Source organism: Lacerta agilis, chromosome 5 (assembly GCF_009819535.1).
Source record: "Lacerta agilis isolate rLacAgi1 chromosome 5, rLacAgi1.pri, whole genome shotgun sequence".
NCBI lineage: Eukaryota > Metazoa > Chordata > Lepidosauria > Squamata > Lacertidae > Lacerta > Lacerta agilis.
Window position 1 is genome coordinate 64,999,511 of NC_046316.1, and position 15,611 is coordinate 65,015,121.

The window sequence follows — 15,611 nt, forward strand, 5'->3', positions numbered from 1 at the left end:
TCTCCCCACCAAAAAAAGGGGGGGGGGAAAGGATGAGGTAAAAAGTAGTGGATGCAGAAGGATGAAAATAGGACACAAACAACTCATAAGTATTGTATTATAATATTATTAAAATGTACGGGTAAAAATGGGCTTGATAAATAACGGGATAAGATATTTATTTATTTTTGATGTGTATTTGTTATTGGGTGATACTTCTGCTGATTGCTAATTCGAACTTTGTTTTTTCTTTCTTCTTTTTTCTGTATAATAAAATTGCAATAAAAAGAATAAAAAAAAAGAAAATTCCCACTATTCCATTTCTTTATTGTTGTTGTTATTCTGTGTTATGACTGTGACTTGTCGTTTCCTTTCTGTTCTGCTATCCTGTGTTTATTGTATCACACTTGTTGGTGGTGTTTTTTTAAAATAAACATTATGTAAATTGTTTTGAGATGCCTGGTTTGAAAAGTGGCATACAAATACTACAAATAATAAGGTGTTCCTGATGTTATAGAAAGCCCTCAGCAGCTCCAGGCCAGTTTACCTTTTCATATTTATGTCCATTTAACCAATTTCACCTGCAGAACGTACACTTCTGCAAGTGCCCAAATAATGTTAATTCCACATCTGCCAGTAATTAATATTTTAGTCTGGCAGGAAATATTCTCTGGAACACCCTGCCTATTACAATCAGGCTGGCATCCTCACTATACTTGTTTAATGTCTGCTAAAACTACCCAGACATAGGGTTTTATTAGGTATACTTGTTTTTTTTTTATTTTGTTTTTAATTGGTAGTTTTCCATAAATATTTTACAATATTTTATGTAAACCACTTGCATTTTGTTCCCTTTATTGGCATGCCTGTTCAAAATCATGCTCAACATGTTTTGTGTGTGTGTGTGTAAAATTCTATCTAAGTTGTGCTTTTAAGATGTGTGTGATAGGACAGAAAAAGCAAGAGATTAAAAATAACATGACACCACAAGTTTGTAATATTCTTTCAGCTACCCTGGAGTGGAACTGCAGGGAAGCCAAAGCATGTGAACACTATGAAATAAAGGATCTCAGTCTCTCTCTTTGCCTGAGAACGTGCAAGGAATTTGACTCCAGTAGATATTGAACACAGCATATAATCCTTAATTCAGAAGAACAACTGTCCTGATTGGTCAGTCCAAAGGTCTAGCTAGTCCAGCGTCCTTCTTCCCACAGTGGCTGACTGTATGCCTATGAGATTCCCACAAGTGGAACATATACACAATGACTTTAGCGTGTGATTTTCAGGGCAAAACTATCCCCAAGTACATCAGAATCATAACAAACACTATGTCCTAAGCCATTAGAATATTTGCAATTTCACCATGAGCTTTAAGGTGGTACTTAGAAGTTTGTGAAATATTTTTGATTTAATAAAAACGTTTTCCCCATAACAGGAGATAGTGGGAATTTTTTAAAAGTGGTCTTTTATAAGGAGTGCAGAGAAAGGATATTTTCTTTAAAATAAAGTTTTTTTAAATGATGCAGCTGTTGTTCTTATCTTTGGGCCTTGTGCAGGTCAAGAACTTGTTGTTATTCAAAGAAATGCTCAGCACTTTGCTTTTTAACAGAGGAAAGCAAAGCATAATCTCTGTTCCAAATTTCTCCAACACTTCCCCTGAACACTTTGCTGCTCATTTCTAGCACTGCAATTTGTACCGTAATTGAAAAACAAGTGAGAGACATGATTAAAGAGTTAATACAAAGAAATCATCAATTGTCTTTTTCTTATGTTTGCATTCTATCTTTTCCCAGTACTTGGGACTCCATAAACAAATGATTTTGCCATAAGTGAAATATTAATGCAGTAAATAAATAAAAGTATTTGCACTAACTCTGTATGACAAGTTACAGGTAGGTAGGTAGGTGTGTTGGTCTGCCATAGGAAAAAAAAATCCTTCCAGTAGCACCTTAGAGACCAACTAAGTTTGTTCTAGGTATGAGCTTTCGTGTGCAACAAACTTAGTTGGTCTCTAAGGTGCTACTGGAAGGATTTTTTTTTTATTTTGTTCTGTATGACAAGAGTGGTTAACTTTTTTTTTTGGACTGAGAGTCACATTCACCCTTGGCAGCTTTCTGGGACCACATACCAGTGGTGAGTGTGACCACCTCACAAGTTCTCATTACTGTCCTACCTTTTTTCTTTCTTTCTCAGTTACTTTGTCTTGCCATTAAATCATACAAGTAGCATGAAAGTTACAGCAGTAATCTAGGAGGGTCTAAATTAAACACAGCTATGCCTTGTCTCCCTGGTTATTTAACTTATATGCAGAATACATCATGCGAAAGGCTGGACTGGATGAATCCCCAACCGGAATTAAGATTGCCGGAAAAAATATCAACAACCTCAGATATGCTGATGATACTACCTTGATGGCAGAAAGTGAGGAAGAATTGAAGAACCTTTTAATGAGGGTGAAAGAAGAGAGCGCAAAATATGGTCTGAAGCTCAACATCAAAAAAACTAAGATCATGGCCACTGGTCCCATCACCTCCTGGCAAATAGAAGGGGAAGAAATGGAGGCAGTGAGAGATTTCACTTTCTTGGGTTCCATGATCAATGCAGATGGTGACAGCAGTCACGAAATCAGAAGACGCCTGCTTCTTGGGAGAAAAGCAATGACAAACCTAGACAGCATCTTAAAAAGCAAAGACATCACCTTGCCGACAAAAGTCCGTATAGTTAAAGCTATGGTTTTCCCAGTAGTAATGTACGGAAGTGAGAGCTGGACCATAAAGAAGGCTGATCGCCGTAGAATTGATGCTTTTGAATTATGGTGCTGGAGGAGACTCTTGAGAGTCCCGTGGACTGCAAGAAGATCAAACCTATCCATTCTCAAAGAAATCAGCCCTGAGTACTCACTAGAAGGACAGATCCTGAAGTTGAGGCTCCAGTACTTTGGCCACCTCATGAGAAGAGAAGAATCCCTAGAAAAGACCCTGATGTTGGGAAAGATGGAGGGCACAAGGAGAAGGGGACGACAGAGGATGAGATGGTTGGACAGTGTTCTTGAAGCTACTAACATGAGTTTGGCCAAACTGCGAGAGGCAGTGAAGGATAGGCGTGCCTGGCGTACTCTGGTCCATGGGGTCACGAAGAGTCGGACACGACTGAACGACTGAACAACAACAATGCCTAGACTCAAGCTGCATTGCAGTCAAAGAACATTGCTACTCTTGGCTCTTTCCTTTTTTTAATTGGGGCAGGATAATTCTTAGTTGTACAAGGAAACAATAGTATAATGGCCAAGTGATTTATCTAGTGAAGTTGAAGGGAGATAGCAGGAGAATTGAAAGCTTTAGAACAGACATACCCAACTCCCAAGAGACTGTGACCCACTCACATTATAAAAATACTGGCTGTGATCTGTTGTAGTTGTTCAGTCGTGTCCGACTCTTCGTGACCCCATGGACCAGAGCACTTCAGGCACGCCAATCTTTCACTGCCTCCAGCAGTTTGGCCAAACTCATGCTAGTCGCTTCGAGAACACCGTCCAACCATCTCATCCTCTGTCGTCCCCTTCTCCTTGTGCCCTCCATCTTTCCCAACATCAGGGTCTTTTCTAGGGAGTCTTCTCTTCCCATGAGGTGGCCAAAGTACTGGAGCCTCAACTTCAGGATCTGTGATCTACCCATTGTTATTGACAGACAAAGTTGTTGAGCTTTTAGGAGAGCCAAAGCTTTTTTGGGGGGGGGGGATCTACCGCGATCTACCACAGACATCCAGGGCTCTACCAGTAGATTACTATCTACCTGTTGGACATGCCTGTTTTAGAATAACAAACAATGGAACTTGGGGCCTTGGGGTCAAACAATCCATCTTTTGCATTTGCACAGCATGTATGTCATTAATTTCTACCCATTCCATTCCTCCTCCGCCGCCATGTATGCACAGTGATTCCCCCCCCCCCCGAGTTCAGAAACAGCTTTCCAGGCAATATGAGAGGCTGCCTCAGGAAGGGTCAATAGTAATTATACTGATGTAGTGTGAATGCTGGTCTTGGAGCTGCTGTGCAAGAACATTGAAAATTCAGAATATCAGATGTGGGGTTGTAGGGTAAAAGGCCATGTTGAGCATAATTCCATGATCATAGACATTACTAACAAGTATATTCGGTGGCTGACAAAGGAAATAGGGAGGGCTTGGAGAGGGGAAGATTAGAAGCTCTGTATTTGCAAGAATCCAATTACTAAATAATCCTTTACATAATCCTCACTGCCTTTTCATTTTAAAAATGGCTGCTAAAGAAAAATTGCATTTTTTGTTCTTCTACCTCTCCCTATATATATGGATTTGTTTTGGTTTGAATAATTAGGGATATTTTTTCCATTAGTGTAAAATATTGTGTAATATTGAGAGGCGCATAACTGATGGCATTTCTGAGAATTATTTCCCCAACTAAATAGCTACAATTATGTCGTACTCTAATAATCTGTGAAGTTATTCTATGTAAACTTCAGTAGCGATCTATAGATTTGCTTTTTTAATGTTGAAGGTAAAATATTCAGATGTGATTATTGATTAAGACTCATCCTCTTGAAGAATATAATAGCAGTTTCGCAAATAATGCTGAACCAGATTATTTCTTAGCAAGAATGAGTATGCATGTAACTACTCAGTTGGAAAACCAGGGCTTTTTTGTTCTTTGTGCTGCCATGCTACCTAGAATTAATGGCATGGTTTGGTTTAGTGTTAGGTGTATACCTGGGCTTGTGTTTGTCTTACTCCTAACAAGCCACAAACTGTAACCAAAGTTGTTTGTTTGTTTACTGCATGCAATTTGTTTGGGGAAGAAAAACATTGAGCCTGATTTATCAAATGCTGAACCTTAATAAAGCTTGGTGTAGGTGTGAAGCAGTGACCACTGAGTCCTTAATCAGGTGAAGTTCAATGTGTAATCCATTACTTGAAACACTTTGCTTAGACGTCTGTAAAACTGGAAGAGGTTGATTCTTAATAAAAAAATTCCAGTTGTCTTATCAGCGCGGGTGGCGCTGTGGGTTAAACCACAGAGCCTAGGGCTTGCTGATCAGAAGGTCAGCGGTTCGAATCCCTGCTACGGGGTGAGCTCCCATTGCTTGGTCCCAGCTCCTGCCCACCTAGCAGTTCGAAAGCACGTCGAAGTGCAAGTAGATAAATAGGTACTGCTCCGGCGGGAAGGTACTGGTAAACGACGTTTCTGTGCGCTGCTCTGGTTCGCCAGAAGCGGCTTTGTCATGCTGGCCACATGACCCGGAAGCTGTACGCTGGCTCCCTCGGCCAGTTATGTGAGATGAGCACCGCAACCCCAGAGTCGAACACGACTGGACCTAATGGTCAGGGGTCCCTTTACCTTTATCTTTAAAGCAGGGCCAGCCAACTGGCAGCCCACAGTCCACATCCGGCTCCTGTGGCAATTTGTCAGTCCCTGGCAATGCTAGCAAAGTTGAATCAAAGCAGTTAAAAAATTGCCTATAGTTTCAGTCATGAGGATCTTAACAAAGTTTTCAAGATGTAAGAGAAAGAGAATCCATGGTTACCTTTTGCATCTTGCTGGTGCCTACAGTAAATGTGAAGAGTATTTTGGGATTCAGGCTACTATCTGGTGAATGGCTGTAGTGATACGGGGTTAGCCATTCTGGTTTAATCCTTTCAAATTTAATTCTCCCCTCTTTGGCCCCTTCTCTTAACTCCATGCTGGAGCAGTCCTTAAAATGTTTTGACCAAGCTCAAATTAGCTATCTCTCACACTGACAAGGTGTTGAATTCAAAGGACTTGCTGCAGCTTGGTTCTTCTAACTGAGCAGAAGCCTTTGGAAGCAATAGAAATTTACTGCAAAGTCTAAATAATGAGCTTTACTCAAGGTGGGAAGCAACTCATTTGGATCATTAATATACGGAGACGAGGGCTGCTTTTAGTTGCCATGACAGACTATGAAGTACAGTCCTGCAATGGTCAGAGATTTCATTTACTAAAGTCCATGACTGGGCTAGTTATATCTTGTCATAACTTACAAAACAAAATAGTAAATAGAGCAAGAAGAGCTGGTGGGCATAAATGTATTGTGGGCAGAGCACACAGGGGTGGGGGTGGGGAGTATGCTCTCAGAATAACAGAACTTAGTGGTGCGCCTAGGGCAGGGGTCAGCAACCTTCAGCTCTCCAGATGTTTCGGACTACAATTCCCATCATCCCTGACCACTGGTCCTGTTAGCTAGGGATCATGGGAGTTGTAGGCCAAAACATCTGGAGAGCCGAAGGTTGCCTATGCCTGGCCTAGGGTATGCGGTTGTTCCTGCTATCCATACAATGTTATACACACGAATATCTGAATAAGGTTACAGATTGCACCCCTTGATGCATTTGGAATGCAAACACTTGGCTCTTCTGAACAATATCTTAATATTTTGCACTGGAAATGTTCTTCAGATGTTAGAAAGATTTTCTACAGTAATTAGGGAAAATCATAAGAAAACTTGATCCGAATACTTTGTTTGCTTGTTAACTCCAGCTTTGTGTCACAGAGAAACCTAGACTTTCTGGGTTGCACATTGGTATGTTACCTGCACCCCTCAAAAATTGATCCTGAGGCTTGGGAGACCCTTCATAACAGATGTTAGGGCTATGACAGCAGAGGAAGGGGAAGACCCATTGCACAAGTGGATGCAACACACATTTTCAATAACTAAAGCCATGAGATTATTGGAAGATTAGTCGAAACATTAAAGATGTGCAGTCAGTTGATTTTTCTTGAGTTCATTAATCAACACCATTCAGTGAGTAGTTCAAAGATGCAAAGTGAATCAAAGTCTCAATAGGATATTAGTTTCTTAATCAGGAATATTGATTTAGAAAAGATCTGCTAAATCACTTAATTAGTTAATCAAAAATTTCAGAGTGCATGAATTCACTTTGCAGATTGAATAGGAAGGAAAATCAGTGGCAGGTGGTAACTTTGTTAAAGGTTAAAGTTCTAGGTTAGCAGCATTGAGGCAAGGGATCAGCAGATAAGCAGAAGACATGATGATATTCAAAGGTAGAGTGAAGATAATGCAGATTATCCACCCAGTAGAACTTGGAAAGACTAACAATATTATTCATTTGGAGTACAAAGAACAGGAACAATGTTTTCTTGTGGGTGTCAAGCACAGTGTCTGTTCGCTGTCACTCTTTCCATTGCTGAGGCACACACAGAAGTGTACACCACAGCAGCGAACAGATCTTTGCAGGAAAGATTTGGAAATTCCTCCTTTTGTTCAGCCACCCATGGGACTCTTCTTTCCCCCTGTCTGCTCCTGCTAGAGCTACAGGACAGACAGAACTTTCATGTAGAATGGGAAAGGCAAACTGACAAGCAGAACTGAGCTGAGCTCATGGCACGTACAGTACTCATACTTTCACCTGTATTATTCTGTTTTATGTCTAAGCAAGGAGTTAAGGGTCAGTCACTCAATATTTATTTTTCATAGCTGTTCATAAGAGGTGAACAGAAGCCTAGAGGCCATTAAGAAACAGTCAAATTGTGCTTCAGTCAATAATTTGCATGCTATTTACAGCAAGTTACTGCTGTGTACACCAGTGGAAAAAGGTAACTCGGTTAAAGAAGTGTGATAACATTCCTCCAAAGATATAGTGCGTGTCTTTCCTGATTTTTATGTGAAACTTAAAAAAGTGAAGAATAAGATCCTAGGTCCCCCCCAACCCCCAGCTATATTTTAAATTTAACTTCTGGAGTTGCTGATAGTTTGTGAGGCCCAATAACTTTTGAAGAACTCACTCTGTCAAATAATGATTCCTTATGCTCTAACTACCCTGTTTCTCCTAAAATAAGACATAGCCATAAAATAAGCCATAGCAGGATTTCTATGCATTTGCGAAATATAAGCCGTTCCCCAAAAATAAGCCATACCCCGAAAATAAGCCATAGTGACGTGGTACCTCCCATTAAAACAGCCTGGAGAGGCGTGGCTATGCAGCGTACCAATGCGATGTGGTTAAAATAAGACATCCCCTGAAAATAAGCCATACTGTGTTTTGTTGAGGGAAAAAAAATATAAGACGGTGTCTTATTTTAGGAGAAACACGGTAAATCACCGAGAGCCTCTGATGGGACACTTCTTGAGGTTCCTCACACCCCTGAGGTTTGGTTAGCAATGGAGACTTGTTTTCCCCAGTGCTGCTATAACCTTCTTGGGGCATATCTACAGGTATGTGAGAAGGAACAACTGCTGTCTCAGTAGATTGGTCTGTTGGAAAGCTGGAGGAAAGCTGTTCTTTCGCCTTTCCTGTAACTTTACTACATTGAGTTACCATACTTTTCCATCTATAAGACGCCCCCATGTATAAGACTCCCCCTATTTTGGGGGACTCAGAAAATGGGGGGAGATGGCCCCGTGTATAAGACACCCCCTCATTTTTGACATTTTTAAGGAAAAAGCCTAGTCTTATACACGGAAAAATACGGTATATTGTATATCTTGTTCAATGTTTGTATCGTTTACTTTCTTCCTTACAGTGGTGAGTTTTTTCATTTACTGTTTCTCTCTCTCTCTCATATTGTGGCAGTTTGCATCGTTTTGATCTCTCACACCAGATAAGTACAGTAATTTCATGGAGGCAGACTTTGAAGAGTGCTATTGATTATTATGGAGACAAGCCATTTTAATCAATTCATTTAAGCTGTCACAGTGATTCAGTGTAATAATGTGTTTACTCTGGGCGAGACAGGAGGCTGCTGCTCCCTACTCCCCCATGGAAGTGACCAAATACTGTTTTGTATGGTGGCTGAAGCAAAAACTGCTAAACCTGCAGCTTGACCAAATTCTCTACACAAGTCTACGCTGCACAATCTAGAAGGGCACCATTATGGAGTGCCTTGATGTGATTAAGTCAAATCACACGGTCATACTGCATTACCGAGAATAATTTTTTGGTAGCCTTTATATACAGTGGTCTATTATATGAGATCCAGGTTGTAAACTCAAGACTGCTTCATGTTTGTTATTATATGCGTCCATTAATTTAAACAACCTGGTAGCTTGCTGTAGAAAGAACACTGCCGTGAGATACCAATGACTCACAAGTGAAGGTGATGTGGTTTCTTTTGCTAGGCGGCTTCTGGCTGACACCAGTATTCGTAGAAAGAAAAGGGAGTGCCAGAAAGATTAGAACTCATAACGGGTAGTGTTCATTGTCTCTCAGGGGCTTCACATGCAACATTTCTCCTGCTCCATAAAGGGAACCTTAAGCATCTAGTGTAGTACTTAAAAGAGCCCCGTGTGGTGCTGTAACTTTGTAGGTAGAACAGCTCAGGTTGGGTAGATAAAGTCTCCTCAGGTTTATCGATGGTCATGAACTCCCTGGAAAAATGCAGCCCATCCATAGTTCTGAGGCAATGTGCTGCTTTTATTTAAAATAATAGTAATAATAGAAAAAGAGAGTGTGTGGCACAGTTATTATTATTATTTATTAAATTTCTATACTGCCTTTCATCTGAAGATCACAGGTGGTGTACAGTATAAAAACACCAAAATGTGTAACATAGTAACAAACAAAACAGTACCTCCCCAGTTAAAAAAGCCATAGATTGTTTCATTAGCCAAGGCCTGAGAGAATTAAATTTTTTTGCCTGGCACCTAAAAATATGTAACAAAGGTGCTAGGCAAACCTCCCCAGGGAGAGCATTCCACAAGTGGGGAGCCTAGCTACAGCTTCCCTTGTTGTCTAAGTGTTTATCTCTAATTTAAACTTTGTTGATATAGCCTCATGCCGTACATCTTAATATATTAGCTATATTTCCTTGCTAGCAGTTATATACTTCTAGTGGCCTTCAAATATGAACAACAACAACAACAACAACAACAACAACAACAACAACAACAATTTTTATTTATACCCTGCCCTCCCCGGCCAAAACAGGGCTCAGAGCAGCTAACATTAAATGTATAACACATTAACATAAAATCAGGCAATCAATTAAAATACATTCTAAAACCAGATCAGGATCAGAATAAAATCCAGTCAGATGGCAACCCGCAGATTAAGAGATGACTATTATTATTTATTTCATTTGTGAATGTATTGCTGCATCTATGGTGGTCCTGTAACTTGATTGCATTAGGATTATTTTTTCCCTATATTCTTGCATGAGGTCCCCCCCCCCCTGTAATAGATTATTATAGACTTGAAAGTGACAGTTTTACTATCCTGGCAGTGTGTCATTTTGTTTGGCAATGTAAATAGTTTTTATTACAGTATTATTCATGAGTTATATCATATTATTGTAGTACATGTACCTGATCCCAAGGAAAGCCAATATCAAGTAACACCTGAAAACAAATTGCATTGCCAGCTTCTGTTGGGCACAGTTGTTCATTGGGAATGATCCCAGATCAATCATGGATGGCATAATTACTTTTATTTATTAGATGTCATGATTTTCTTTTAAAACACCATTTTTGCCTTGCTCTGGTATTTGAAAGCCATTGGCAGTCCAGGCCTACAATGAGAAGAGAGAGAAAAATTGATGGGGTGACCTGCCAAAACCAAACACCCCCCCGGGCTAATACCCAACTGGACAGATGCTGGGCTGTTGTCATTCTCTTTTCCCTCTTTTTGTTGGTCGTTTGTCCCCCCCTTTTAAAATATTTTTTTAATAAAGATTTTCTTGATTTACAAAGGTAGTGCAATGTCTCACGCTTATTTTTTCCATGTAGCATTTTTACAAGTCAATTTCGTTTGTTGAGACATTAGGAAGAAAAGGGGGAAAGAGGTGGGTGGGGGTGATGGGTGAGGTGGGGTGACGATGCTTCTATTTTACTTAATATATGTAGGGTTTGGTGTCAGCGTTGTTTGTGCAGGTTCTCTGTTGTTCACTTGTGTTCCTTTGGTGGTGAGAGAGGTCGGGGTTGGTGTAGGATGTGATGGTTCATTTGTGGTTGGCTGTGGTGGTCTTTGGTTTCCTATGTGAGTGGGATGGGTGAGTGTTTTTGATCAGGTTAGCCATATTGATTTGTATGCTGTCGGTAGATTTTTGTCATTGTTGGGCTGTGTGTGTGATGAAGGGGAACCATACCGGGGTGAAGGTGTCTGTTTGTCCCTGTGTCAGTTTCAGGTTACTGGTTAGTTTTTCTAGTAGCGCTGTTTCCCATACTACTTGGTACCATTGATCCATGCTTACTCCTGACAGGTCTTTCCAGTGTCTGGTTATGATGTTTCTGGCTGCTGAGAGTAGATGGATTGTGAGTTTTTTTTCTTGAAGAGTTTTCCTTCTTCAAGGGAAGGGAAAGAAAATATGATTGCCACCTCAGGAGCTAGTTCCACCCCCTCATCCCCCATTCCAGGCTGTGTCTGGGAAATTGAAGGGTTTTGAATCCACTGGATCCAGAGCCACAGATTACATGTCCTCAGAACATCTCCTTTTTGCCCTCAGCAGTGGTGAGGGGGTATCAGTCACTGTCCTTACATTTTCTGTGATGGCTAGGATGGAGGTTCTCAGGGTGACCACCACCTCTGCCTGCAGACAGGTAGATCCAAAACATTTCCTATGGCCCCTTGGATGTCCTCACAGGGATCATAGGATTTAGCCTTTAAACAGTTATTTACGTTACTTAAACCCACTTACTTCAATGGGTCTATTCTGAGTGTAACGACTCTGAATAGTTGGATACCACCCACTGTTATCCTAACTGCATTGTAGAAAGCAAGATTTGGAATTATTTATATGACTTTTGAAATGCTCAGAATATCAGTCCTCAATTGCATTTTGAAATGAGCTAAGTGAATTTTGCTGAATAGTTATGTATTAAAACCTTTATTTTCCAGTAAAGGGCCCCTGGCACTTTACAACAGGTGAAGAACAAGTTTGGGAATTGGCTTTCAGGGGGAAATAAACTTAAAATGGAAAAAAGGCTTAAAGGAGGAGGCAACAGGATGACTTTTTTGGTATGCTGGAAACCATTGATTGAATATTGCAAAGGGAACTCATAGCTTCCTTAAGCAAAGCAAAGCCTCTTTATTATTTGAAGGTAGGGATGACAAAGGTGATACACTCCAGCTGTTCCTGGACGGCATCTTTCATAGGCCATGCTGGCTGAGGCCAATGGGAGATGGAGCCCAACAACAACTGGATGGGGCACCACATTATTGGCTACCTCTGTTCTAAAGTATCAGTTTAAAATGGAATTTAATTTGTAAAGATACAATTGCAATTTATTAGTTTAATTCAGCAATCAGTAATAAAGTGATAGTAGTAATAAAGTGATTATTAATAGTATTATGTGGTATAGGGTAGCAAGGTAGGCTCTGTTGAATATTCTTTTGACTTCTACATATATTAAATGTGTATATTTTCTGTCTGATCATTTTGTTTTATGGAAATTGTTATTTTAATAGGTAAAGGTAAAGGGGCACCTGACCATTAGGTCCAGTCATGTCCGACTCTAGGGTTGCGGCGCTCATCTCCCATAAATGGCCAAGGGAGCCAGCGTACAGCTTCCGGGCCATGTGGCCAGCATGACAAAGCCGCTTCTGGCAAACCAGAGCAGTGCACAGAAACGCCGTTTACCTTTCCGCCAGAGCGGTACCTATTTATCTACTTGCACTTTGACATGCTTTCGAACTGCTAAGTGGGCAGGAGCTTGGACCAAGCAACGGGAGCTCACCCTGTTGCGGGGATTCGAACTGCCGACCTTCTGATCAGCAAGCCCTAGGCTCTGTGGTTTAACCCACAGCGCCTTCCGCATCCCATTATTTTAATAATACTTACTAAAAAGAATTTTTTTAAAAAAGAAAGAAATCATGTCCTTTTTTCTTAATCCTGCAGCTTCAGAGTTTCTCAAAAGGGTGAGGGTTATCTCTAATGCATTTGTTTTTTTTGTATTTGTGTTGACAGGAAGTATCTGACTATGGAGGTGAAATCATGAAGAAGTAGCAGAAAGAATAATAATGCTTTTCCGAAATCGTTTTTTGCTCCTGTTGGCCTTGGCAGCCTTGTTAGCCTTTCTGAGCCTTAGCCTACAATTCTGTAAGTATACCTTGTTCACATTATGTGAGAAGTGTAAAGCCTCACAGCATTCACCAGGGCGTCTATTAAATTTGGCCTACTTTCTGTTTGCCCCCAACCTTTCTTTGTAAGCCACGTATTTGAGTGTAGCTCAAAGGAAGTGGGTGCCAAGCTGTATATGTGAGTGGGAAATGAATGCCACCACTTTTTCACTTCTAGAAACATGAGTTCTACACAGATTCTAACCAAAGTCATGCTGATTGTGATGATTTCCTGGTGTGCATGTAACATTAAATCATTTTAACTTTATGTGCACACAGTGGTGCATACTTCTAAAAAGTTCCTGATGTGATCCTTCCTTGCTCCCGTATACCAGAGGACAAATAAGTCGGTGGCTGTCTTTTTTTATTTATTTTATTTTATTTTATTTTTCCTTAAAAATATCTTTATTTCTTTCAAATTTTACATAAACCACAAATAAACAAAAATTAATCATAACAAAAATACACATCACAAGAATTGCCGACTCATTACAACTTATTCCAAATTCCATCTCTTCCCCCTCCCTCCTTCCTTCCCCCCCTCCCCTCCCCCTTGCTTCACAGTTTACCTTACATATTGTCTTTAGTATCCATTAGTCCATTCGCATGTTTATATTCTATTCAACTTTCTCTTATATCTTGTTCATTTGGATCTTTAGCATTCTGCCAAGAGGTTGGCTCTCTTTACATATAATTTAAAATAGTTTTTAAGCATTTCCCAATTCTTTCCTCTCTCCAATTCCCCTTTCCCTTGTAATTCTTCATATTTTACTGCCCAATTATAGTAAGTCAATAATTTTAACTGCCATTCCTCTTTTTCCGGTACTCTTTGAGTCTTCCAGTTTTGCGCTACCAGCAATCTCGCCGAGACCGTGGCATATAGTAACAAGTGTCTATCTTTAGCTTGTATTTCATTCTCCATCATTCCTAAAAGGAATAACTCCACACTTTTTCTAAAGGAATATTTGACCATTTTCTTTATCTCCTTATATACCATTTCCCAAAACACTTTAATTTCTTTACAAGACCACCACATGTGCATGAATGTACCTACTTCTTTTTTTACATCGCCAGCATTTGTTATTTTCGTTCTTATAGATTTTTGCCAATTTGACCGGTGTAAGGTACCATCTATATTGCATCTTCAATAAATTTTCCTTAATATCGTAATTTGGGGTTAGATGGTTATCCCTCTTCCATAATCTTTCCCACTTCTCTAGCATTATTGGGTGGCCTACGTCTCGGCCCCATCTTATCATGCTTTCTTTAATTTGTTCCTCCTCTGTTTCCCATTGCAGTAATATTTTGTATAAATTTTTTGTATAGCCTTTTTGCATATCCAATAAAATTTCCTCTATTTTTGATTTCCCTTTTTCAAATCCAATTTTCCTGTCTTGTTGGAATTTTTGGCTTATTTGGAAATATTGGAGCCAGCTAGTTAAATAATTTTTTAATTCTTCATATGTCTTTAATTTTAATTCTCCTTCTTTTTCCTCCAATAAATCTCTATAAGTAGGCCAATTAGAATCCATATTCCTTTTTTTTACTGCCACCATCTCCAGGGGGGATAGCCACCAAGGTACCTTTGTCTCGAAGTACCTTTTATATTTTAGCCAAATTCCAAATAACGATCTCCTGATGATATTATTCATAAAGATGTTTTGTTTGTTTATTTTCTCTTTCATGAGGTACCAATGCCAGCCAAACCCCAGCCCTTCTCCTTCCAAATCTAATAGATCGTTATTTTTCAGTTCTATCCAGTCCTTGATCCAATATAGTGCTGCCGCATCATGGTACAGTCTTAAATCTGGTAATCCGAAACCCCCTCTTTCCCTGCTGTCTATTAAATTTTTGTGTTTTATTCGGTGGCTGTCTTTATGTATTATGCAAACCAGTGCTTGTGGATTGTTTATTTCCAACAAACCATAAGCGATTGCCAAGGTTTCTTGGAGAAACGAACCACAAACACTTATTTTCACAGAACCCAAAGTTGCTCAGTTGGTTAGAGCATGGTGCTGATAACGTGAAGGTTGCAGGTTCAGTCCCTGTATGGGACAGCTGCATATTCCTGCATTGCAAGTTGTTGGACTAGATGATCCTTGGGGTCCCTTCCAACTCTATTATTCTGTTATACTTTCTGGCATGGCACGGGCATGGAAAGGGCTCATCAGGAACTTTTGAGATGCATGCACCAGCATGCTGCTCATTTGTGTTAAGCCATAGTTTTTAAATGCATTTTAATGCCACATGTGAATTGGACTGATTGAAGGAAAAGCCCTCCCCACTACCCTGTCTATGTGCTTTCAGATAATTGCTTGATGATTTTAAAATTATTAAGAACTCTGTTTTCTTTAAATAGAAATGCATTAACTGTGACTCTTTCTACAATTTGAGTAATTAAGTAAAGCATAAAATGTCAGGGTGATTCTCAAACACAAAAGCTTGGTTACAGACTGGGGGGAAAGGAGAAATATACTTATATACTTATTTATATTGGAAGCTAGATGTGGAATTTGCAGTAATACGATCAATGCAAACTCTATGTCCAGGGTTGTCATGCTGTAAATACT

General features: G+C 39.8%; 1 protein-coding gene across 1 annotated transcript in view; it reads left to right on the forward strand.

Annotated features, from left to right (window-relative positions):
• Positions 1–12,915: 12,915 nt before the first annotated feature.
• The window catches only part of PXYLP1 (2-phosphoxylose phosphatase 1), a 34,176-nt gene continuing 31,480 nt past the window's right edge, over positions 12,916–15,611 (forward strand). The window contains 1 exon segment of the mRNA XM_033150246.1: positions 12,916–13,021. The gene's annotated coding sequence lies outside the window, so the exon portion shown is untranslated.